This window comes from Parasteatoda tepidariorum, chromosome 7, assembly GCF_982258835.1.
Source record: "Parasteatoda tepidariorum strain Cologne lab strain chromosome 7, Ptep-v5.0, whole genome shotgun sequence".
Classification (NCBI taxonomy): Eukaryota; Metazoa; Arthropoda; class Arachnida; order Araneae; family Theridiidae; genus Parasteatoda; species Parasteatoda tepidariorum.
In genome coordinates, this window is record NC_141761.1 from 4,021,774 (window position 1) to 4,049,750 (window position 27,977).

The window sequence follows — 27,977 nt, forward strand, 5'->3', positions numbered from 1 at the left end:
TTCAAACCAAAAAACTTTTTATTCATTTATATATTTCTCTAGCAATGGGACATCCTAATATTTTAAGATATCAATTTTGTTGAAAAATAGGCGCTGTTCGCACAATCCGCTTTAATTGTATGTTTTGTAAACTAATTATATTGTAAAGCTCTTTGTTTTTGTTGCTAAACCCTTTTATTTACTTTTAGTTGATGGAAACTATTGTATGACCGGTGGATCTGATAAATCAATGAAATTATGGGGATATTAGATTCCTTGGCAATCGTCGATCTTGAAGACTTATATGGGGCATGGATATAAAGTCTTAGATGCTTAATCTTCAGCAAATAGTTCACATATAGCATCCGGTGGAATGGACAAAAAGCATTTTTTATTGGGACGTTAGAACAGCTCAAATAATAAGAAAGTTTCAATGTCATGCAGGTATGTTCTTTTTTTTTCGGGGGGGGGGGAGAGAAAAATTTTCTTAATGTTGATTTCATATGTAATTATTGGAGATCTTAATTGTTTTAATGAATGGCATTTTTTTCGCATTACATTAGGTAATATTTCCTTATCAATGCCTGTTCGAGACAGCTACTTTTTGAGGGTAATTCGGGATCATCCCATCTACCTGTCATCACTGCAGAAAATGCACAAATCCCTTAATGAAAAAAGCAATTTCCAAAATAAACATTCCATTAAATTTATTAAATAATAATAAATAAAAAATTATGTGTAAAAATATGTAATAAAAACAATCAAAACAAAGTAAAAATTTATGTTTTTTTATAATTACGCATTGAATTATTCTTGATTTTAACCATGCTTATTAGTTTTCTATGTACATTCCCATTAACACCACATCATGTCCATTCATGCACAATTTTTTAGGATAAATGATTCCTTACTCTTGAAAATATGCCACTGCCCTCTCTTGGGTGCTACACAAATCTCAAATTCCAATCATTGTGCAGCAGAGTGGGAAAAAAAAACATTGCATTTCATCACGCTAAAGGAAATTAACTTGCGTAGTCTAGAATTACACAGTAATTATCATAAAATTTGCAGTTATTGGTGCTGAAGCTGCCTTTCGGCTATGCTGTCTGATTTGGGCAAAAATGGTCGATGGGAGAATCCCTAGTCAAACCTCCTAATTTTTTTTAAAAAAAATTAATAATATGTAGAGGTTTGCCTGAGGAAGCATTAAGTTTCTCCTCTTTTGTGCTTTTTTTTATTTTATAGTTTCCCACGTTTCATTGCCTGCAAGTTTTAAAGCTGTAGCCATTACTTTGGGAAGCACTAATATTTAAATCTATACTCAATTTTGAGTAGCAATAGTATTTCTAAACTTCTCTAACTAAAAATTTAATCATTAAAAAATAAAGTTGATTTATAAAATTAAATTCTGTCAAACTGGTTTTAAAACCACTGTGGGATTAAATCTGCCTAAAAATGTCTTCTCTCTAACGAAACTCTTAGAAGAGTTTTGAAGATTATTATTTTTTAATGTTAATTAGATGAAGGGAGGAAGGCCAAGGCGGGTGTAGTGTACTGGGAGGGTGTAGGAATCATCTCGCCCTCTCAATGTTGGTAATTACGATCATAGTTGACTATTTAAATCATAGTGTGCAAATTCTAAGTTATCAGTATCAATAGATACAAGTTTCAAACAATAATTTTTTTTTTAAATTTTAAACCTTTTTATAGTGTTCCAATGTTAGTTAATTTAATGTTAGTTAATTAGCAGTGTTAGTTAATTTCCAATGTTCTTTACATATTAAACAGGTGTTTCCACTGAAAGCTATTTCAAAACACCTTAACAATGATTGAATAAATTTCTTTAAAAAATTTGAAGCTAAGCTACAAATTACACATGTAAAAATAAATTCTTCTTAATTATTTTTTAACTTTAAAAAGAAAGTGAGTCTTATGAATGCTGAATATTTATAATATATTATAAAAATGAAAATAAAAATGCTTCACTCACAACAAATATTAATATTAATTGATATAAAATCTGAATTCAGCATTTGTGAGTCCAAACCCCTAATTATAGACTAAATTTGACCTACTATTAATGACAATTAAATATATAAAGTTACCATAGAAATATATTAACGTTATTATTATTATAAGATAATTATTAAAAACTATTATTATTATTAAAACTATAATATAGCTTCAAATCATGTGTAACTTGTCTAAAGGGATTAAACATAAGTGAGTAACAACAACAAAAAAGTATATTGCATATTTTATTTATCTATTCTAACAGTTCTCTCTTAATTTTCCAATTTTGTCTAGTTTATAGTTTAATTTGTTTCACTTGTACATGGCACTTGTTTGTTGCCATTACAGTAAATTTCAGTGGTCTTATGACCATGCACAAGTGTCAGTGTTGTAGTACTAAAAATTTTTTTCACCGGAACACAGCTCATTCGGAAGTGAATAGGTATAGGAATAAAGAGAAATTTAAACATTGTTAGCATGCTTTATTTTCTATCTAAAATGAAGGATATAACTAGAGATAAAATTATTTAAAAACAAGAATTTTATGACAAAAAAAAATTTTTGACGTTTTTTTGCAAAAAAGTAAAAAATAAATATTTTATGTAACATATAAGAATCAAGTTGTAGTTCCAGTAAATTTTTAGGATATTATATTTATTTCATATCCTGAAATGTGTTGTAAGTATTTCTTATAAAATGTTTAAAAGGAAGCAGATGAAAAGTCAGCGCTTTTCAAATAACATGAAATAAGCCATCAACTTTTCATCTGCTAATTGAAAATACCTAACAATTTTTAGGAAAGGAGGCAAAAATTGTTCTTTGCTGCAAAGGACAATTTTGCCTCCTTTCCTAAAAATCGCTGTTCGAATTCCAGGACGCTAGTACAAACAATTCTGGAGTTAGATGTACACACACAAAATCTTCATTTTATTATTATACATAAATGTATTTTTGTTCGTCAAAAAAATAATAATCTGGAAGTTACATTTTACTGTATGATTTCTACTTAAACTGTTAAATTATTTCCCCCATTTTCTATAAATGAATTAAATACAATTAGGTAATGTTTTTGTTTTATAAATTTTTAGCAAAATGTGTTCTTTAAATGATCTTAAATGTAATAATGTAGCTTATATTTTATTTTAAATTATTAAAGTAAAGTTAATTAAATCCTTAGAAAACAGTGTAAAAAAAGTATATTTTCAATTTGTCATTTTTAAGGTAAAATCTTAGGCAGAAAAACACTTTTGTAATTCTTATAGTTTGTAATTTCAGGAAACATTCCTTAAAAAAGAGAGAGAGAAAGGTTATTATGCCTGGAAAAACAAACCTTACTGTTTATTAGTTAGGCTAATATTAGCATTTTGAAAGTTCTCTTAGTATGTATGTGAATTTGATCTAATTGACAGTTATTTATACTTTTTATCGCTTACTATAATTCATCAGTTTAGGTTATGACGATGCTATAAAATTCAACGAAGAATCTAGTTTTACTATCTGCTTCAGTTTATAATACTGCTTGTGCTTGGGATTGCCTTAGCAAGTCTCGCGGGCCTGTTCAGGTGATTTATCTTATTTTTATTGTTGCTTTCTAAATGGACAAATTAATAAAATAATGAATTTAAATGCTATTTATCTTGCTTTCAGTTTCCTTTCCTTTATTATGTTTTTAAAATTTTGTTGAATCAATGAAATTAATTTTATTCGAAACAAACAATCGCAAGCAATTTGTTACTTTGTAACCGTTTAATTTTAAAATTCGCTCAAAAGAAATATTTTCTATATTTATATGTGTAAATGTATGTACAGAGTATTTGAAAATTATCACATTTAGTGTGTATTTTTTAAACCTTTTTCAAAAAAGTTTTAGTGGTTGCAAATTAAAATTTAAATGAGAATAAACAAATATATCTAAATGAACTGAATCACTACTGAAGAAGGTAGGACTTGAAAGACCAGAACTTGTGTGAAGCCACCACTAGGAAAGTACTTTGAAATTTAAAGTTGACAGAAATTTCTAACAGAAATTTTATTTTCAAGCATATTTTCTTTGTATGTTAATTTAAATGAATTATATGGGCATGATTAAAGCAAAGCAAAACAAACATGTGAATAAATAAAGCACAAATATGATAATACATTTTCATTTGTGCTTGATCCACATTGTATTTTGCTTTAGTCTAGTATTACCCTCTCCTTTTTTGGCTATTTGTGTATAGTTTTACTCATAAAGAATTATTTCAAAATAAGATTCAAGGTTACTTGAAATTTTTTTAATTTATTCCTAATAAGAATCATTTTTATTAAAAATTCTTTTGTGGCCATATTATGAATACTACAGAGTGTGTAGAGTTTTTATAAAATGATTTATATTTTTTAAAAGAATTTATAGGGTTTTTTTTTCCACTGAGGGTTTATAAAAAGTGCTTAATTGTCCTTCTTTCAAATAAAGATTTTTTTCATTGCTCTGTCAATTGTCGTCATACATTGCAAAATGAAGCTTAACTTAGCAGTAACTTGTTATTTTATCATAATTATGTAAACTCTTTGCATTTTGTTGAACTTTTAACAATAGGAAGAAATAATTTTTATATCTGCACGTATCCTGATTATGATTTTTTTTATATAAGTGATTAAAATTGAATGCTTAAAAGGTGCTTATTTTTTATTTACCTAGTACAGAGTGCTACACACTCTGTACTAGGTATTCACCAAGCCTAAGTAAAATGTGTTTTATATAATCGATATAAAATGTATTATAAAAGATTCATTGGTATGTATTTGTCCTTCGAAAAAAAATCTGCATTTTATCTTAAAGTTTTAAGTGTTTCTTTTGAAGCACATTAAAATGATATGAGTTTCTTTTTTTAAACATTAAATTTCTGTTATAAAGTCTTGCATGCATGATACAAAAGACATCTTTGTATTAGAATATGAAATATCTTATTCGTCTTCCTGTTGTAAGAATAATTACATTTTATTGTATCTATCTTTGAATTTTATAATGAAATGAGCAAAAATTTCATTGTATAAATAAATTTTGTTATTATTGAGTATAATTTTAAATTTCATGTGATGCAAAAGATTTTATAACATCTTTGTCAACATCTCAGCAGAAATATGTTAATTTAAAACTCTCAAAGCATGAAATGCTTTTTTTTTAAAAAAAAATCTTTGGTAAAAATAATTATTCATTACATTATGATGTATATTTACTTTTGATATTATAATGAAATGAGTAAAACTTTTAAATTATTAAAGCGTAATTTGTTTAAAAAATTTTAAATCTTGAAATAGGTTTTGTTTAATTTAGTATAATTTTTAATTTTAGGTCTGACATGTTACAAAATATTCTATGATTCATCAGTCTGTATCAGAGAATGAAATACTTTTTTTAAAATCTTTCTTCTGTAAAAATATTTACTCATTATATTTTAACGTATATTTACTTTTTATGGTATAGTTAAGTGAGTAAAATTTTTAAATTACTTAAATTTTTTTCTAATATTCTAAATTTAAAATTTTACATGATGCAAAAGATTCTTGGACATCATTGCCTGTATCGGAGCTCAAAATATATTATTTTTAATTTGTTTTGTTCTCTTGATATTAAAATGTTATCAGTAATACTATTGAATATCTCAAATAAAATTTTATTTATGAGATCTAATTTGAAATTTTAGGTCTGGCATGATGCAAAAGATTGTGTGACATCTTTGTCAATATCTGACAATGAAGTACTCAAAAGATCATTATATTGCTTTGCTGTATCAGACATTATGACATACAAAAAGCACTATTAAGTCAAGATAATTTGAGTTGTAAGTTTTCAATTGAACTTTGAAATTGGAATGGTAAATGTTTAAATAATTTACACATGAATATTTCATGATTTTTTTATTTTTCCTGTGTAATATATATATATATATATATATATATATATATATATATATATATATATATATATATATATATATATATATATATATATATATATATACATATATATATATACATATATATATATATATATATATATATATATATATATATATATATATATATACATACATATATATATATATATATATATATATATATATATATATATATATATATATATATATATACATATGTATTTTCAAGTATGCATTAATTAATAGTAAGACATTTTCCCTTTGCTCTTTGTGGGAATCGGGCGACCTATTTAATAAACCAGTTACAATTACTAAGATATATATACTTATATAATTAAGGTACCATAACTATATTACTTATAACTTCAAACACATTTAATTTTAGAATAATTTTAATAAGACAAGTCTATTACACTTTCTTATTATATTTATACTACATCTCTGCTTTTAAGCATCATAAGAAACTGTTACAAGTTAAGTTTCATTTATTCGTTTGACAAATGTATAAGAAAAATTACATTGCCTCTGTAAAAATTTGTAAAACTGAATCTGATAATACAAATAAAGGTTATGTTAATTTTGTATTGTATACAAATAAAGCTAAAATATTGTTAAAAAACCAAAAATTATGTCATTTATACACAAATTTAAAAAAGTTAATAAAAAGTCACGGTGGCTCAGAGGGTGGAGTGCTCATCTCACAATGAGGTAACCCAGTTGTAAACTTCAGCAGTGGCTGGATATTACAAATTCTGCACACAGCTCATTCAAACTTGTAGATGTAAATTACCTGGGTTACCTCAAGGTAAATACCCAAAATTTATAAATAAATGGGTATTTGTCAATTTTATTGCAAATTCAATGATTATCTGTTTCTTTAAAGTTTTACAAAATTATGTATATTTAAAGCATATTTAAGATTTACTTACATTTTCAATAGTTAATTCATTATTTATGAAGAAAAATTCATTCAATTAAACATGTTAATTAGTAAAATTGTACTTTTTTTAGTTTTCTTTATTTGAGAGCAGTTATGGTTTGATACTCATAAAATTCACATTTCTAATCTTAATTCTCAGAATTTGTGATTTTAAAAGTAACATCTAAAGGAAAGTTTTGCCACAAATATGTTTTTGAAGTGCGAAAATTTATTCAAGTGTTAAGTAATTTACTTTAATAAATTTATCATACAATACTTATCCTGAATATGAATAATGCATAATTTATTGATTGATCCATAATTAGTTATGAAGTGATGCTATCTTTCTAAATAATAATTATGTCTTATGTAGCTGTAAAATTTGTTGAGTTTTACATCATAATTGCTTACGAATTAACAAATGAGATAGAAAATCTTCTAAAAGTTTGCAAAAAAGCAAACCCTGCTTTATTAAAACTGTATTTATTTAATATTTTTTGATTAAATACACATCATTTATTTTTTTCAATTTAAAAAAAGTTCTTTTTCATAAAATAAATGCTATAGGCATCAGTCTGATTTGGACATAAAAAGTGAAAATATACCTAGCATAAGTTTACAAATAAATAATAATTAATTATTATAAATTTTAGTGGCATTAAATATCTTTTACTCCTGATTGGTATAAGTGTAGAGTAATACTTGATGGATTTAGAATTTATAAAGTTTATCTTTCTTAATTTTATTTTGTGATTAAACATTAGATGACTAAAATTTTATTTATTAAACTGTATTAAAAACAGTTGATGTACATGTTCACTTTTTATTCTTAAATTAGTTTTTGTATTGACAAAACTTATCACTAAAAACTTATAAAATGTTTCATATTACTAATCGCACGATGTATTTTTAATACAAATCACAAGATATTTTAATTTAAAGAAATATTTAATCAAAATTTAATATTGTTAATTGAATTAAAGAAATTCAGGAGCTTTATTAATAATGAATATTTCTCATAGAATACAGTAAATAAGACTACATTTTGTTCCTTTGTATAAATTGTTTTGTATTTTAAGCTTGAAAAATAACTCATTAATATAAAAAAAATGCATACTTCAATATTTATTTTGATAAGGATTAAATTTTGAAATGTCACAAATATGTCTAATTTTTAAAAACAAAATTATTTTTAATCAAACAATACAGATTCTGAAAATCCTAAGCAACAGATACAGAAAAAACTAAACAAAAGATCAAAGGATTTTAAACTAATTGCATTTATTTATTTATTTTTAAACCAGACAAATTTAGTTTAAATTAAATTGTTTTATGGATAAATTTCTCTTCAAATTTACATATGAAATTTGTAGTTTTAGTTTCATAACTAATATTTTAAATTTACAAACTCAGTATAAATTAAAACCTTTTTAAAAACTTAGTTTCCAAAAACTTTAATTGTACTCTCTTTGTTCATTCAGGATTTCTTCTATTTAATCCAATTTATCCCATTGCATTGAAAAAAATTATGTGTTTCTTTAAAAAATTGCAAATGTGAACTTAAATGGATAACTTATGATATCCATTTTATTACATCACACATTGCGAACATTTTTACATTAATTTTTTATTGTAACAATTTATAATGTTCCTCTTTATTTACAGTCTTTTTTAAATATTTCTTTGAAAACTGATATGTATAGTTAAAAGTTTGTTTTTGAAAATAAAGATAAAATTAATATATTATTTTCAGTATTATAAGCAAAACAAATTCTGGTTATATGCTTTAAAAAGACCAAAAATTGGTAAATATCCAGATATTTTTTTTTGGTTATTTACCTGAGGCAATGGTAAATACCTGGATAATTACCTTTTTTTAAAATAAAAAAAAAAAACTAACCACTGGATATTTACTCAACCCACATCTATACTTAAACCACTATTCTTATGCAAAATATCAGTGTTAAATTCCCTTGTCGTGGGAGGTTGTCTTGGATTTCTCTCCTTGTAACGCTAATGCAGGCTAGTTCCATCATCATCATAGTTGGTCAGACAGCTCAATGTAGGCCAATGCCTTTCTCTGAAGATTTCTCCATAACGATTTCCGATTTATCTTTGATCTCCAATTCTTTTAATTATTTCAAGAAAATCAGACTCCTCCAAATCAGCCCCGCTTTCTTGATCCATTGAATCTAAAAATTAATATCTTTCTAATTGTATTGTCATCACTCCTTCGAATCACGTGGGCCATCCAATCCATTCTATTTATTTCACATATTTAATAATATCAGACTGTTTATAAATCTCGTTGAATCTCCTTCTCCAGTTATTGTTTTCATTTACACCAAGTGCGAGTTAGTTCCACCAAGATTTAAAGTTAACACATCTATATAGGACTGTTTCTAATATAAAAAGGTAAAAAAGTGGTGTACAGTTTAAATTTAAAAATAATAAATGTTTTCATATTACTTTTCTGGAAATAACCAGCAACAATATCTGCCAACTGCAACCAGCTTAACTATTTTTTCTTTTCTTTCGGGAGCACTGCTCTAATACAGCTACTTTAATTTTAAAGATTTTAATCCTTTTACTCTTAATCCTTTTCTGTCCAAAATATAATCAGCTTATAAAATTTAAGAAGTTTAACTTTAATATAATATGCCTTTTTTCTTTATCCATGTACTGATACTTACACATAATACTGAATTCTTTGTTTTAATTATTAATGTTTTCCAACAAAGAAATTTATTTTTTCATGTTTTATTTTATCATATTAATTTTAATTTATATTGAATCTGCAGTAGAATCATGGCTGTTGAGAGTGCAGATTAATGTTATTGCATTATGGGTGTTCTCACACGTGAGATTTTAGAGTTTGGTCTTATGGATGCAGATATGTTTGTTAAGGTAAGCTTTTTTTCCTTCACATATGTTAAAAATTATTTTTAGTGGTAAAATTTTTCAATTTTCTATATGTTGGTGAAAATAATGTTTAAATTATTTACATTTAGTTTTATATTTGTTTAAACACAAATTTAAAACTTATAAAAGCATGTGGTTTATCTATATCAATAATGAAAAAAGACTTACTTCCAAGAGTAATTTAAAAAATTTTTTTTATGAATCTTGGTCTAAATTAATTTATTCTTCTTCGATATATAGCAGACAAATCGAATCTTAATCTTGTTAAGTACTGATTAAATTCCTAATTTTGGCATATAAGTAATAATCGAAGTAAATTGTTGAGATAGAAAGAATTTTTTATTTTGTTAAGTACTTATAGATATAGTTATAATTTATTTGAAAAGAAATACTATAATAAAAAAAAGGTTGATTACAAGAACTTGGTTCATTCACTTCAATTAGTCTATGTATTAATGAAAATTTTTTATTGATATACAAAAGACTGCTCAGTTTGACATTTATTTTTTCAAAAAGTATTTAGCTTTATATATATATATATATATATATATATGCCCAAAGAAAGAATAGGTTTATTTTCAAAAGAAAAAAATAGAACTTGGAGTCTTAAAATCAGTTATGTGTCTGTAATTATGTAATTATCAGTAATTTATTCAAGATGCTTTTTGTTTTAGCAATCCTATGAAATTTGTATAATTAATTGTTAAAAATATATGAAATATTTATAATAAATTATTAAAATTAAATTAAAAAAATTTTTCTTATATTATTTTTATTATTTTTCTCTCCTTTTTTGCAATAATTTTTTTCTTTTTACTGACAACCGATGTTAGGTTTAGATGCAATGCTCTTTTTAAAAGAAATTTTAATAACTCCTACTATTATGTATCAAAATCACATTCAAAGAAGTAACTAAATTAATACATCACTTTTTATTACATAAATTTTAAAAAAATACAATTCACTTTAACTAAATTGCTTCATTGCAACATAATAAACGTAACTGAAAATAAAATACATTTAATCATCAAATAGTTTTGTATTTTCCTATGTAAATATGAAAGGTTTTCTGCATTAAAATACAGAATCAGCAACTAGAAAAACATAATGTGCAGTTAAAAAATTGAAGTAATTGCTAAACAATGTTATAATAAATAATTTAAGAAAAAACTTTCCAGAAAAATATAATGAAGTGATCATAGGTTACTAATGCATCATAAATAAAAAAACTTAGTAGAATAAAGAAGTTACCTTGAGCCCTAGGTTGTCAACCCAATTTATGCAATTAAAAACATCACTTGGAGCACAGAAAAGTCTCTAAATAGTCTCCTTTTCCTGAAAATAGTTGCTTTTTTTTAGCTTTTTCAGGTGAAAAAGTTGACTCAGATCAAAAATAGTTGCAAATAGTCGCATTTTAGTTGCCTGTGGCAACCCTATATGTATATTGAATAAAAAACATTTCTGTGACTTCTTTAGATAAGTCATTTTATGAGAAAATAAGTTTAGTAAAGAGCTTCCTATTGTACCATATTTTGTAAAGTTAATTGTATATGAATTATCAAAAATGCCCCTTAGAAACTAAATAGGTCAAGTTTCTTCCCCAGTAGAAAAACAATTAAATATTCTGCCTTTGAAGAATTAGATCTCTCCCAACTATGCGAAAGAAATATAAGATACTCTTTAAAAAAGCATTGTCATCCAATATTAAAGCAGTTCATTTTATTATAAACATGTAATTGCAATTCAGTTTATTGTAATGCAAGTTAATAGTTATTTTACAAGTTATTTCTTACATTGTTTCAAAATAAATGAAACATAAACTAAGGAAATAAAAACCAGTTTTTTAAGAAACTGCTAAAATATCTATAAAATTTTCTTTGGGAGAAAAATAGGGATGACATAAATCTTATTAAATAATAAAATCTTACAATAGGTGATAAATTTTAGTAATATAAATAATAAAATGAATAATATAAAAATAGTATTTTTTTAAAAAAAGTAAGATCAAAAGCATTTTGTATCAGGGTTTTTAACCCCCGAAAAAAAAACTGGTTTTGTTTTTAAAAATTTTCAGGAACTGTTTTCCTCTTTGCCTAAATAAAACTTTTTTTTTGGGGGGGGAGGGTATTGACTAAAGTCTTTCCTTTCTTTAAATCAATTATTTACTTATTTATAATTTTAATATGACCTTTTCTACATAATCTTAGTGTATGTATATAACATTAATACTAAGTAATAGAGAAAGCAAACTCAGTAAAGATTGTTTAAGTTGAATTTAATATTAATCTCAGGTCTGTTGATTGTGGTATTTTAAGTAAAATTAGTTCTTATAGGATGAAGGGAATGCTAGTAGAGTGAATCAATTAATATAAAAATCTTTGAAAAAACAGTACTTCGGCTGTATTAGGCTGTTCGACAAAGGGTGTACTGGTAATAACTTTATATTAGCAAGAAAATAAATCCAAATCTTAAAAAAAAATTAATGCCATGAACAATAAGAAGCAGAGCTAACAAATATTAATGTAAAGAAACAAAGCTAACATAATATTTTATCCCTGCTCCTAGAAGAGGATGTATTAAAAAATTTTCATTAATACCATTGGGATAAAACAAAATTATAAAGTTAATTTTTTAAAAATTTCAATTAATTATTGAATTATAATTTTGCAAAAAACATATTCTTTCAAACTAAAATTGTTCTCTTGAAAATAAAAATTTTAAAGAAAGTTATATAATAAAATTTTCTATTATTCGTATAAATACTTTCAGTTTGATTGTAACATTATAAAAAATAAAAAAAAATTTCTTACGTACTTTATAATTGTGAGATTTATTGCTTATGGGAATTTGTACAGTTTCAAATAAACATTAATCAACAATTTTTAAATGTTTACATAGAAATGATTTGCCCCAAAATCATCTATGTTAAATGGTGGCATTTTTTTCAGAAGAAACTTATTTCTTACAGGACAGGAAGAAACTGGACAAAACGGAATAAAATAAAAACGACTAATACAATTGCTCAAGAATATGTATTATAGTATTATAACTAAAACAAATTAAATTTATAGTAACGGGAAGTTTATCATTAGGTTTGAGTATTCATAATTAACATTATTTAATCATAAAAATAAACTATTCGCAATTGAGAATTCAATATGGGTTTTTAATTGTATCTATGTTCAGTATGTGATTTATTGATTTAATAGTAATTATAAAATTCAATTATTTTATTTTGATAGTTCTTTAAATATAAAATTAGAGTTTAATATATTCTTTAAAATGAAATAGTAATGATAAACTAGCTACCCTTAATTTAATTAGAAAGTCATTAAAACTTTCAGAATTTTTTCTGCTGTTCGTTTTTTTACCTATGTATAATATGATAGGTTATTAAAACCTCAAAAATTAATATTATTATTTAAACTAGATTGCAGTTATAAACTGTTTAGAAAAAAAACTCTTTAAATATTTAATATTTCTGATTGAGAAAGAGTTTCTTCCAATTGGGATGAAAGAAATTTATTTCTTTAAAGGTGGTTTTTTTCATTACTGTGGACGAAATTTGCTATACCTGATGTAAAATAAAGTGAACAAATTTAAGATTAAGTCAATGTCTCTAAAAAATGTTTAAAATAAAATAGACATTCCATGTTCTTGTAGTTTTTAAAATTATTTGAGTAATGTAATTATTGAAAGAATTTAAGCTTCCCAAAGTTTATTTTTATCTACTTGTTAAACACACTACTTTTGCTACAGTAGAAAGTATCAATGGGGATTAGGTGTTTTCCATCACCAGTGTAAATAAATCAGTATTGTACTTATCCAGTATGCTTATATTCCTTATTGTAATTTTCAAATTACATTTTTAATATTATTTTTTAATCTAATCTAAAGTATATTTTTTTCATATTTATATAATGCAGCAATATGTCAATAAGAATATTGTTAAATTTAAAGCTCTATTATGTTAAATTAAGTAGTAATAAAATAGTTATTTTATTCTTTATTCTTCAAACTGTTTGTACTAAAACATACTTTACAATCTTTTGTAAATTGATTGTAAAGATACGTACTTATTTTAGTTTATATTTTTGGAGTCTGTTTTTCTTCATTTGTCTTTATCATTCTGTGAGTTTTTAATATTAAATTAAAAAATATATTTAAATTATTTTAATAATTTCAATTTAAAATAAATTATTTTAAATTGAAATTGAACAATTACATAAATAAAAATGGGGAAATTATAAACCCATATGGTTTTTTGATCGCAATTGTGCAGTTATTTTTATAGATTTCAACGCGACTTCTCAAATTCCTATTTTCAGGGTATCTGTGCACCTGGAGAATCATAAGAAATCATGGAAAACCATAAATTTCTGTATTAAACAAAATTTGTCATGATTTTAACTATTTTTGTTTTTAAAAAAAACATGGATTGCTGAAAAATCTAATTTTTAAAATGGAATTTAACCCCCCTCCCCAAATATCATTGTGTTCTGAACATCTGAATTTGTTATAAAATCCCCACTCACAGTCATATTTTATTAAAATATAAAATTTTTTTATCATGTTCTTTAAAAATTATGGTGTTCTTTCAAAAAATGAAAGAAAAAGCATCACTTCTAGAGGGCATTATCTTTTAAACTTCTGTGATTTCAGAATTTTTGTTATTGTTTATTTTTTTTATTTTATCAATATCAAATTCTAGCTGAAGCAAGCCAGTCATTGACAAATTTTTTTATAGGAAATGAGTACACAAAAAAACTAGGAGTTTCTTTCCTTTCTGATGAACAAGAAAAGTATCTTTAAAATATAATTCTGCAGAAAAAAAGAAAAAAATTATTATTTGCTTGTGTATTTTTTTTTAGCTATTTTATTGCTTCAACTCTTTCTTTACCCTGTTTTTTAAATTTAAAATCTATTAATATGAAGATGCAGAGTATAGCAATTTTGGTTATACCTATCATTTCAATTAATGGTATAATGCTTTTTTAAATTTATTGTTGTGTTTTTGTTGGAGAAAATAGTAACCTCGGTAAGTCTTGAAAAATTTGTGGAATTAGTCATGAAAAGTTATGAATTTGAAAATCTAAAATCTAGCAGATACCCTGTATTTTTTTAACACGATGTAACAAAATTCAGAATTACAAGTTCGAGGAATACGCATTAGTGTAAAGAGAAGGATAAATAGGATTTTTCTCCTAGTGATTGTTAAAAACACATATAAGAATGGCAAAAAAAAATAAATATTAAATAAATAAATTATGTTTTAATGCAATTGAAAAACATTTTTTTACATAATTTTTTACTAAAAATGAGATTGATCATAATTGAAAAGCTAAAAGTATAATCACTCAAAATTTATTGATCGCCATGGTCGACCAGAAACCATAATTCCTAAAACCTACTATAATAACATATGTATGCCTCAATGCCTGGTTTAATAAAAATCATAGGTCGTATGAAAAAAAAATTTCTTCAAATTGCTGCATAATGCTTCATTGAAAAAGCTTCATAAGAACATTATTTAAAAAATAATTGATATAATGACTAGTCAATTGATATTTACTCAATCAGTAGGCTGTTTCAGTACTGATAAATTGATGGCTTACTTTATTTCACTCTGTACAAAAAAATGGGTATTTAGCTAGTTAATGATAAATAGTTTCAGAACTTCTTTTTTTTTTATCGATGAATATTTTTGCAGTTTTTTCAAAGTGTGAATGCACATGAGTTAGAATGAACTAATTACTATATTCATTTTATTCCAGAAAGGCATAGAAAATCTATTACTTTAAATGTTGTATAATTTTCTAGTTAGATATAAAGCAAATAGTCATTAAGTGTGTATTTTTTGTTTTTTTTCTCCCTTGTATTAACATTTTTATTGATTTTATGACTGAAAATTGTTTTATTATTTTTATTAATACCTAATAAATATACATACAATGTATGTAAAAAAGACATTTTAAGAACTACATATGTTTTACTCAGGCCATTAAATGTTATGATCTTTTGTGTTAAGGTGATTATTTCCATTAAATAATTTTAACATGATCTAAAAGTGTGTTGTCATATATTTTAGGTTCAGTCAACTGTGTTAACTAAAGATAGTCTTGTGTTTTTGCTAGCAGTTTAGACAATACTTCGCGACTTACAGATAAAGACGATGTGAAGTGCGTTCTGAGTAATTATCATTATTTATTTTAACTTTGTTAACTTTTAACTCTAAAATTACTTCAGACAGTGAGTAGATTTATTTACGTTTCACTTCTTATCAAGTTTTGGCAATTTTACCATTGATAGAACCGACACATCAAAAAACTGTTTTAAACTTAATTAACTGTATATCCTTATTAATATAAGTTGTTATTTTCACCTAAAATTAGCTCATTGAAGTAATTTGATGTATTTAAATATTCAGTTACCACTTTTCTTGTGCAGATTAAACGTACGTTGAGAAATAAATTTCTCAGGAAAAAAAATATCCTTTTCATATGTAAATGTACTTTATATATGAACACTATATGCTAACAAAAGATCTGCTTGCTGAAAGCTCTGTAATTGTTAAGTTACTTTTAATAAGACATTTTAATTATTGAAAAGTACCTTAAACATTCTAACAATTATTTATGTCATCATTCCTTTACATAGAATAAAATAGAGTGATTTGAAACTCTTAAGTTTAAAAGTTAAATTACTAATTACAAAATATAAAAAATTTATGCTTTTATCAGCTTTTTTTTTCTGATTTTGTCAATTCTGTTTTGAAACTGATCCAATGTTATAATTTGGATTTATTCCACTTTTATTAATATTGTGCAGTTGATAAAACAAAATGCTGCAAATTATAAAAATGAAATAGAACATTTTGATTTCAATAATATGAAATTTAAAATAATAATAACTCAACGTAAAGATTTCAAAAATTCTTTTGAAGAGTAGAATTTTCTTATAAAATAATAAAAAGAAAGTGAAGATAAGCTGAAATTTTGCTTATGCTACACTTTCTACATTGACATAATTATTTATAATATATTTAGTTATATTATTATGTATTAGCATATGTTTATTCATTGGTGTATAACTATAGTTTAATAAATATTATAAATGTATTACTAAAACTTACATTGTAACTATCATCATTAGTTTTTAGCAATTTTAAACAGTTTTTAACAGTTTATGATACTGAATATGTTAAAGACCAAACCCTCTTAGCTCTTTTAAGTGAAAAATCAAGAATACTTATCTGTTTTTAGCAATCATTTTAACCTTTATTAACTGTAGTCAATTAAAGGAATGTATTAACATTTTTTATTTGGTTTTTATTACTATGTAATAAAAAAAAGAAATGAAAATATATTATCAAAACAAATGAAATATTTGTGGAATACAGCTTTCATAATACCTGAAGCAATTTTAAAGCTGTTACACTTACATCATTATACTACTCTTAAGCCTTAACTTGCCAGATCCCTTGGCCAATATACTGGCTTTTGCAAGAGTGCTTTTATCATAATAAGAATGTTTATTGAAGGAAAAATAACTATTATAATAGCAGAATTTTTATCATGAATACAAATAAGTAAACTTGCAGTAAAGAATTAACAAGATTTTATATATGCTGTAGTCTGTATACATCTTGTAAATTTTTCTTTCTTTCTATTTTTGAGCTTAGCAAAAAATTTTAATAAACTTAATTAATTGTCACCTTATATTTCAGTAAAAAAAAATTAGTAATGTTTTTTTTTTTTTTTTTTTTGCACTAACTCTATAGTAAAACTGTACACTAATTTTCAACTTATATTTTTGTAAAAATTGGGAAACTGCACATACCTATTTTTTTTCCCTCTCTTCCACATTTAAATTGATTTCTGACACAATAGCAAAACACTTCAGTGCATTAATTGTCAACTTGTATTTCTGCAAAGAGTAAAGAACCATATTTTCTAATTGTTTCTTTTAAAGACATTCTCTCAAAAGGGACAATTTGTTGTTAAAAAATGTCACTTCATGTGCTGTTCTACAAAGTTCTTCATTTTAGTTACAAATTCACCATATTCCTTGAAATTTGAAACCCAGCTAAAGCAAAATTAAAATAATTTTATCCTAAATCCTTATATTTAAGTAGAGTAGCTAGAGTAACAACATTTTCTGTGCGTCATTGATTGAGAGCTAAAGTCAAAAATTCAAGATCAAAAAAGTGTGATAGCTATACTTGGCACTTCATTAAAAGATCTGAGCTAGTTGATGAATAATTTGTGCAACTGTGGCATAATTGTGTCTCTTGGTTGGGAAAAGGGCGGCTAAAAAAATTAAACATAATGTATTAAATACTGCAGCCATTTCAACAACGAAACTCCTTCAACGGATACTATCTTTCATATCTTAATTTCTGTCTTTCAGTCTAATATTGTCTTTCGAATCTTAATCTTAAAGAACTACTCTCATTATTTTAAAATACAATTGAGTATAATTTCATTAAAAATGTATTCATTTTTAGAACAAAAATTTATAATTACCTCTGGAGAGACTTTTAGGTCATTTTAAAAAGTGAAACAAGGTTTTGTATCTTATTCTTGAAATTTTCATGTATCATTTTGATAGTAACAGAAGATTTATGCTTAGTCCATGCAATGAAGGCACACATAAGTTTTATGATCCCAGGAAACAATCTTGCAATGTTATATTGATTTTTGTCTGCACTTTTTAATTAAGATACTGCTGGCAAGATTGCTTTCTATAATTTTTTCTCAATTTGCAAGCTGCCCCCCACTATAAAAGATTGTGTTGGTGTCAAAAGATGCCACTAAGCTTTTTCAGGTTTTTCTCAGTAACTTAATTGGCATTTTGATTTTTATTCTTCATTATAGTCTTAGAGAAAGTCTTGCTGCATTGATGAACATCATTAATTTATTATATTTGTGTTAATTTAACTCAATTTTTTAAAAAAAATATTTTTAAACTGTTCATAACAAGGCTTACTCACTGAGAAAAGAATATTATAAATATGTATTTATAAATAATCTTCCAATTTCTTTGAATAGTAATTCTAAAAATGTTATTTATTGTATCTTGTTTTAACAACAGTTTCAATTATAATATGAATTAGTATCTAAAAATTTTTACCTTCATCAGGGTTGCCACAGCATCTGGAAAAACCGGAAGAATACAGGGAATTAAAAAAGTCATAAAAAACTGGAAAACTGCAGAGAATTTCCAAAATTTTTTTAAATTGCTATAAAAGATAAATCAGCTGTCCAACTACGGAAGCTCCTCAATCTATATCTGTTTTATTTCCTCAATATATTTCTATTTTTTCTCTTCTCAGTCAAAAGTTATATTTACTTTAATTTTTATGGTGATTTTACATTATTGCACTTCCTGCTTTTTTTAGTTCTAGTTCGATGGAAAACCTAAAATTAGGGTTCCACTCTGTGTGTGTATGAATATGTATATAAAAGTCATAATTCATATCTAACCTGTGCACATTTTTATTATGTGTTGAATATATCAACCAATATTTTAATTTACAGTCATTAATCTATATCTCTTTCTATTATGCTGTGTTTTTCAGTCAAAACATTTTTGAATATGTTGTCTTGATGTATTAGGGCACTAATACATCAAGTTAAGTCCAAATTTTTCAAAGAAATTTTTAATTTATTTTTGACTGTGAATATTAGGTTAGTTCTGGAACTGGGCACAAATGTTAAACTACCCCTTTTCAGTGTATGATTAAAAAAACCTATTGTTTTATTTAGTTTAGTTTACTTAAGTTTGTAAATCAGGACTTACCTAGTTCTTGCACCTCAGTTGATTACATTGTTTTTTAGTCATTCAAGATTTATTATGGATGCATTTTATGTGAAATTAATAAAATAATATTAAGGATAATAAATTTCTACCTAGACTATTTTTAAATATTTAATAATTTTTTATAAATGGCACTCTTTGGCATTTAAATTAGAAATCAAATTTTTAAAAATCTTGCTTGTAAAGAGTGAAATAATTACTTTTAATTTTTGTGGAAAAAAAAATTTTTTTACATTATTTTAAAATTTTCTAATTCTATATCTGAGACTGATGTTCATAAGGGTCCCATTGTGTTTATGTATTCATTTAATGTGACATTTGCATTTTGTAAATTTTCCTTAAGTATAATAACTATATATTATATCTAACTTGTGTAAATTTTATAGGAGATTCAAACCGGGATACTCTCAGTCATTGAATGGTAAATATCTACATTTTTAGGTATTTTAGTTTGTTTGTGGGTGTTATTTTAAGGTATTGTTGTCTTAATGAAAACTATTTTAAGTTTAAAGTTTTTATTGATAGAAATTTCAAAAAAGTTTTAACTGTTAAAAATTTTTTGAAATAACATGAATAAAGTTGACTTTTTTTTTTCCTTTGAAAATATAATGTTTAATTTTGTTAGTCTGGTTATTGTGAATTCCTGTGTTTGTTTATTTAATAGTTGAAATCCAAATATTAATTTTTAATTTAAATGCAGCTTGATTCTATTGCATGGAATTATAATAGTTTGTAAGTTTTATCATTATTATTATTGTTTTATTTTAATTAATTTATTTATTTCTGTTTTATATGTTATACTTATTTTTGAATTTTCTGAACTCTTTATGCAAAAGTTTTCTATAAAAATTTTATTTTTTAAATATGTTGGCAGTGAAAAATAAAAACAGTCACTTTGAATTTTTGTTCATACCTGGTTTTATTTATTGCTTTTGTGTATTTCAGTTATACTGAACATTTTCGAACCAAGGGGCTATATTTATGCCCCTTGTTATACTCCATGTGTAAAGTTAAAGTACATAAAAAAAATTCTTCAAGGCTGTAATTTTTTGATGAAATAAAACATTTACAATATAGCATTAAAATTGCATATAGAAAAAGGTTTTGAGTTCTTTTGCAGTTTTATATATGTCAATTTAAACTGTTTAGAGCATAATATCAATTTCAACTATAAACAAAATTTTCTATTTCGGTCATTTATTGACTGTTATTTTTTAATGGAATTAAAAATACAGGTTTTATATGTTTTTACTTGTATACCCAAAATCTTAATTTTAAAATTAGACCTTTCTGAACCAGAGTGAAGGGATAATAAAAACTTTTAAAACCCTGAACTTAAAATATGGTATTCAAATTATGTATAGTTAAATAGTTTTTTATTGTATTTCATATGATTTTAAAATTTTGTTATTTTTTAAGACATTGTATTACGCCTGAAATTTTACACTTTTTATTATTTTTGAAATTTTATTAAATTTTAAAAAATATGATACATTATATAATTTTTTTAAACATGATTTTTAAAATTATTTTATAGTTATTTAATATTAATATATAAAATAAGATGAAAAAGTGTGACTTATAATTTACTGGGTTATGGTCTTTCAAAATATTTTCAACTGGTCAACAACTTTTGCTTTGAATTTAAGCAACACAATCCCCATTAGATAGATATTATAACTTAGTAGAAATTTTTCATTCTGATGCCTTTCATTTTTTAGTTACAAATAAAATTTTGTGCTTTAATATCAGCATGATATTATTTGTTTCCAAGGTTAAACGCATCTGGGGGCAAGAAAAGAGACAGGAATAATTGTCCTTATCCCGGCACTACTGAGGGAGCAAATGGAATGCTATTTAAAGTTTTATATTTATACTTAAAAAAAACACACAGAATTTCGTAAAAATTGCTTGAAATTTTTTTAAAAAAGCAACAGAAAAAAAATTTTTTTTCATTATAGGTTAGTTTTATAGTGACTGATATAGGTTTTTGCTGGGTTTTCTTTTTTTTTAAACTTTCTTTTCATTGATAAATACTTTTTTTTAATTATCTGAGATGTTTCCTTCTCTCCTCACTTAATTCTTCTTCCATAAGCAATAATGAGATTATTTTATAAAAATGTAGAGAGAAAGTGGCAAATTTAGAAAAAGCTCTGTGACTAACGTTACAAGTTACTGACAGATAATGTACAGACATTATAATTTTGATTATTATTACTGCAAAAGTTTTTAATTTCATATCTTAAATAAATGAAATTTGTTAATGGAGAGTTGCTGTTAAAGGTTTTCTTTTAATTATGTTGTCCTATGTATCATAGAATTGCCCATAAGCAGAAGTTAGTAATTAGTAACAATGAAAGAATAAAATTAGATGGGTACTCTAATGAAACAATTATAAATTTATATGCTGTACATTACAGGAAATTAATATTTCACAAATCAAAATACATAAAGTACCTTTTTGATTAATGTTATAACAGGAAGCTTAAAAAATATAAAAATTAGACCCTTCGTGCTTTGAAGAAGCCCAAAATGATTTTTTTTTTTTTTTCAAAACCTATCTTTAGTTTTGTCTGTAACTGAAATAAACTTTCGTGGTATTTTAAAAATCAATAAATAGGAATACGGTTAATTTCTTCAAATGAATAGAATTCAATGCCATATATGATTTTATATTTAAATGCATATTATACATCTTAATTTTTTTTTTACGTAACATTAAATCTGAGTTGATCTCACAGTGTGTTAGATTAACTTTATAATAGATAAATCTCAAAAATATTTCCCCCATATTTTTATAAGTATTGATTTGAGTGTCATTTTACTCATTAGTTTGTATTATAAGTAAAATGTGTTATGGATTGTGCAAATGTGATACAATCAAAGCATTTTCTTTTCTTTATCAGAATGTCCACCATTAAAAAACAGAGTGTATGCTTGTCATTGATTACAAATACCTAATTAAAAGTTATGGTCTGGGAAAAGTCTAAAATATAGCTTAATTTGTGAATTTTTTAAGGCTTTATTGAAGCATTTTAAATTATTTTAACAATTTTTTAATGTAAACAGATTGAGATTGAAATATGCTACTTTTTTACTATTTTCTCTCTGTATTTGAAACGTAACTGATATGAAATGTAATACTTTTTTGATTGTCACACAAATGTAATATTTTTTTATTGTTTTATTTTATTTTTCTTAAATTTTTCAGAAATGCAAGAAGAAATGACCCCTGCCATTAGTGGTTACCGATTGAAGCAAGCATAAAAAAGAAAATTCCCTGCTTGGGTTACCAACATAGTAGCTGGGATTGAAAGAAGGCATCGAGAAAAGATAGAAATTTGTAACAACACTTTATATCGAAAATAATTGAAAAATGATTTAACACCTTATTTTAAAATCTTGCTACAGACTTCTCTTCTTTCAACAATTTCTGTGTTTAAATGTTTTATTATTTGCTACCCCATTTTTAATTTGGTGCTTTCCAAAAACACTTTTTCATCAAACTTCTTAAAAAATTTAATACAAATAACTAACTTATCCAAACATAAGATTTCTTTCTTCTATATGAGTCATTCGATTGCAAAACTTGTTTAAATTATATTGAATTTTTCTGCTAAATTTTATATGTAGAAAAAATTGCATTTTTTAAGTAATTTATCCAGCTGACTACTTGAAATTTGTATGAAAGTTTATAATAAAAGTTAAAATTTCATTTTGACGGTAAAAAAAGAAGAAAAAAAAACTCTTCTGATTTCAATTCAAGTAGAAATAAATGAAAACGTTGAAGAGGAATAACTAGTTTTGCTTATGAATTATGCATTCAACATTACCCATTTATTATTCACCCATATCAGTTTAAATATTAAAGCTATTTTAAGAAATGTATTAAGATTTTATAAATATTTTATTAATTTAATAATTAAATTAAATTTTATTTGATTTGAATTTATTGTTTTAACTCTTTTTCTCTGTACCTGGTGAAAAATGACTTTGAGACTATTTCTGGATGTTGGCATTCTTCTAAATTTCAAGTTATAAGGCAATAAAAGGGCATATACATATGTCCAGCATAGAATTATTTTTTCTTTTTCATATACTAGACTTAAAGTTTTGGAGAAAAAAGTTTTTTACAAATTTTGGTAATATATATATCATACATATTTAAGTTCAAAATGTGGAGAAAACATGGAAAAAATTACAGAATAATGAAAAAAGAAAATTATTAAGAGAAATTTATAGAAATCTGGAAAAATATATAGATATAATCTCTTCATCACTGCACACAATTATATCTGGTTGATTTGTATTGTATTTTGATCTTATTTTATGAGTTCTATATGCTTGCAGCTTATGCACAGTATTGAAACCTATTGATTTTCTTAATTTCCTTTGTTTTTCTCTCTTTTTTTGTTGTTGTCCATTTTGTATTTACCTATTATGCTTTATATATATATATATATATAGAGAGAGAGAGAGAGAGACAAAAAAAAACTACCAAGAATAATTAAATATATTTTAAAAATTCTTTTGAAAAAAATTAAATAGCAGGAAAACAAATTAAGTGATATGAACTACCCGCCAGCACATATGAATATGTCCATAAATTAGAGTGCTTTTTATATTGTATTAATATAGCCAAAACAAGATCTATTTTAATATATTTTGCTATATTAATACAATATTAATAAGCACTCTAATTTACGGATATAATCATGTGAGCTGACAGGGAGTTTATAAGACTTAAATATATATTGTTTTCTTGATTTTTAATTTTTTTTTAAATTATTAAAAGAATTTTTAAAATAAATATAATTATTTTTGGCAGTTTTTCTACTCTTTTAATTTGTTTTTCTTTCCTTGTTCTCTTTGTATTTTTATCACATTCTATGACTTCTATGTACTTACAGCTTTTAGATTTTCTTATTTAAGCATCAATAAAACTAGGTTTGTTTTGGTCACATAATTGTTAATATCACTATTCTGAACATTATTAAGATTACATTTGACTTGTTATGTTTTTATCATATAAAATATACTATTCTCTTCTATTTAATTAAAATTAGTTTTGTATTTTAAAGTACTTAATTATCTTAGCTAACTGTATTGAAGAAGTATGAAAATATTATAAACTAGTATCGAATAATACAGATCAAACTTTCTGAACAGGATTGCTTGTAATACTTTAAGGAAGAATTGTATTTAATTCTTGTATATAGTTAACTATTGAACATTTTATAATCCTTTTTGTTTCGAATATTGTGTACTTTATTTTGCAACAATTTTTTTTGTATTTAATGACTCTGTTTTCTAACTCTCCTTTCTTTTTATTTTTAAGTTTAAAAATTGCCTGTCTTCTGTAGCAATGGTTAATTTTTTTTTATATCTTGCTTAATAGAGTTAAAATCCTTTATTTCTGTTTTCTGTGTAATTTATTTATTGAACTGTTTTTTTTTATTATTATTTTCAAGTAGAAAATTCTTAATATTTTAATAATTAATTTTAGTATTGTAAATATTTAAGAAACCTTTCTTAAGCTGTTGTAACCATTTTGGTATGTTATGTTTAAATGCTCTTACCCTTTTATGCTATAAAGTTATATATATTTTCACCAGATATCTGCAGCATTTTTTATTTCAAAACTTGTACTTTGTCTTTTACAAACTTAAAAATGAGCCTTTAATTTAAGTAAAAAAATAAAAACTTTTAGAGCCACTCGTTGGCTATAATTTGTTTTAACCTCCAACATTCTGAGCATTAATTTTAAAAAAATTTTGTTACAACTATTTTCAATCCTACTTCTAAGTTTACTGAATAATTTTTTCCATTCTTGCATTTATATTTGTTAAACATTTAATGATTCACTATGTTCTATATTTCTCCTGTTATTGTTGCTAATAAATTATAATTTTTAATAAAATTTTTAATTTTAATATGCATGGTTTTTCTTCATCTTTTTCATTTATTTTATTTAATTTTTTCTATATTTTTCATGATCAATTGTGTTTGGAGGTTTTCTTAATACAAAATCACTGAAACAGTTTCTCCAAATAACCTTCGATTTTCTTTATTTAAAGTAAATCACATTCAAGTCCAACAAAACAATGTTCAAGTTACAATTAAATTTATTTAGGGATATTTGCAGAACTAAAAATATATTTTAAAAATATCATATACATTAGTTTAATTCAAACTAGTTTTAGAAAAATTTTCAAAAATGGTAATTTTTTTAAGGCATTGAGAAATGATATCCTCTTTACATTTTTTTATTTGCCTATTTTTTCAAAAATTTTTGTTTAGAGTGAAATTTTTAGTATAGTTTATTGTTTAATTATAAAAATTCAAAGACTTTTTTTAAAAGAACTACATTTCCTTAAAGTATAATTTATCATATGCAATATTTCTAAAAAATATGGATCTGATATTTGAAACAAACTTTAAAATTTATGAAGTTACAAAATGTTATACTTAGAAATGGTAATTTTAAATTTAATCATTTGATATCAATATTAAACAATATAAAGCAAAAACTTTAATAAATGAAGGGAATAATTAGTCTAAATGAATAAAATAGTACCTTTTTTAAAAATGCAACCAGATTTAGTGTATGGATTTCTTTACTTTCAATTTTCTAGTATTCTTGTAACTTTGCAAATTGATTAGAAGCAGTAATAAATACATGATGTGTTCCCGCTTTTTTTCAAAGCTTACAAGTTACTTGCATCATCGTTTTCCTTAGTTATATCCAGGCGAAATTTCAAAGTAGGCTTATTTCGAATTATTGTATTAATAGTACAGTTTTCTAATGAAAGTCACAGATATTATCTTAAATCACAGACTTTTCACTTGCAAGATTAAAGTTCAGTTATGCAAAAAATACACTTAAAACAGAGTTATAAGGGTTGAAAACTAGCTTTAATTCTCCATTTCCTATACTACAGAACTTTTTTGGATTGCCAGATGCATTTCTCGAGGAAATAATCATACGCAACCGTCTCTAAACTTTAATATTGTTCTTCAATGAGTCCGGTAAGTCTGGATACATTTGATTTTGGCACCACTTAAATTCAAGGAAAATGTTTTTCTTTTTATTAAATGGAAACTCAAATTCCGTCGAGAATAGCATATCATGGAATGGTTAACTAATTATTGTAATTATTAAGTAAGAATAAGCAGTAGACCATGTATGTCTTGGCCACACTAATTAACACACCTTTTACTTAACGTACCTATTCGCACCAGTTCTAGAGAACCTTAAAGCACATCTTGAACCAGTGTTCCAATTCTAAAATGAAGAGAAAACGATATTTTAACAGTGAATATCCTGAATTATTGACTTTAATTGGAGACAATCCACATGAAAACCTTGTTGAATATCTTAAAGACACTGCATTCTTCCAAAACTTTTAAACAGATTTTTACTTTTGACCAGTTGTTAAACGAGGTATAACCTTCTTTGGCTTTTGCACAAAAAAAATAATTATCTAGCTAATAATATATGTATCTCCATTCAATAATTTTCTTTCTCTTAAAATATTATATTTGAATTATTAAATTTTAAAAAAAAGGAAAAGAAAATGGCCCTTTTTTGATGGAAAATTGCAATGACTAGATGTCAGAGAATTTTATTTCAAAAATTAATTGTTCAAAAACATTCATCTTCACTCAGTGATTAATTAAGGAAGAAAAATTTTGATTTAAAAATTTTAATTTTTCATTTAAAACAGTAGCCTGCCACTTTTGCAACAGCACATATTTTTTTCTTGGTTGCTAGTGATATTCAAGTTATATCGGGTCTGAAATTTTTTCACCTTTTAAATAACAGGTAAGTGTAAGAGTCATTAGTTTTATAAAATGATTAACTCTTTGCTTAAATTACTTATTTTTGCCCTATACTATTTCTAATTGCAAAATAATAATGATTATAAATGAAAAAAGTAAACAGTTCTCATTGGAAGAAAATTATATTTGTGAGTGCGTATAATTGGTCTCCTAAATTTTGAAAAATTTTTTCAATCACATATATTTTTGTATCATTAATACTTTTCAATATTCATTAGGTTTTGCAGGAACTACATTTAAATATGAATGAATCCATTAAACTATTAAAAAAGTGCAATTGGTCCTATTCGCGTCTCAGTTTTGCTTTGCCTTTATTGAATGCAGAATCCGACAAACCAATGGAGGATGAATCCGCAGAAAATAATATATCAAATAATCCACATAATATTCCTGTGCTTTTGTTAGATTCTGGGAAATCTAAAGACATGAAATCGAATAAAACCTATACAAGAAAATCTAAAAGCCTTACGCGCCTTTATCAGTTTCAGAACCTGACATGTCTTCAAGCAACGAAAAATAATGTGCAAATAAATTCCGTGCCTATATTAAATTTGAATTCTGAACAA

At 24.5% G+C, this 27,977-nt stretch overlaps 1 pseudogene across 1 annotated transcript; it reads left to right on the plus strand.

Annotated features, from left to right (window-relative positions):
• Window positions 1-44: 44 nt before the first annotated feature.
• On the plus strand, window positions 45-22,845 carry LOC147806740 (WD repeat domain-containing protein 83-like; annotated as a pseudogene). Its single transcript, XR_015435112.1, has 6 exons — window positions 45-117; window positions 189-423; window positions 3,444-3,554; window positions 5,676-5,813; window positions 9,630-9,735; window positions 22,781-22,845. The product of XR_015435112.1 is annotated as a WD repeat domain-containing protein 83-like (transcript).
• Window positions 22,846-27,977: the final 5,132 nt, after the last annotated feature.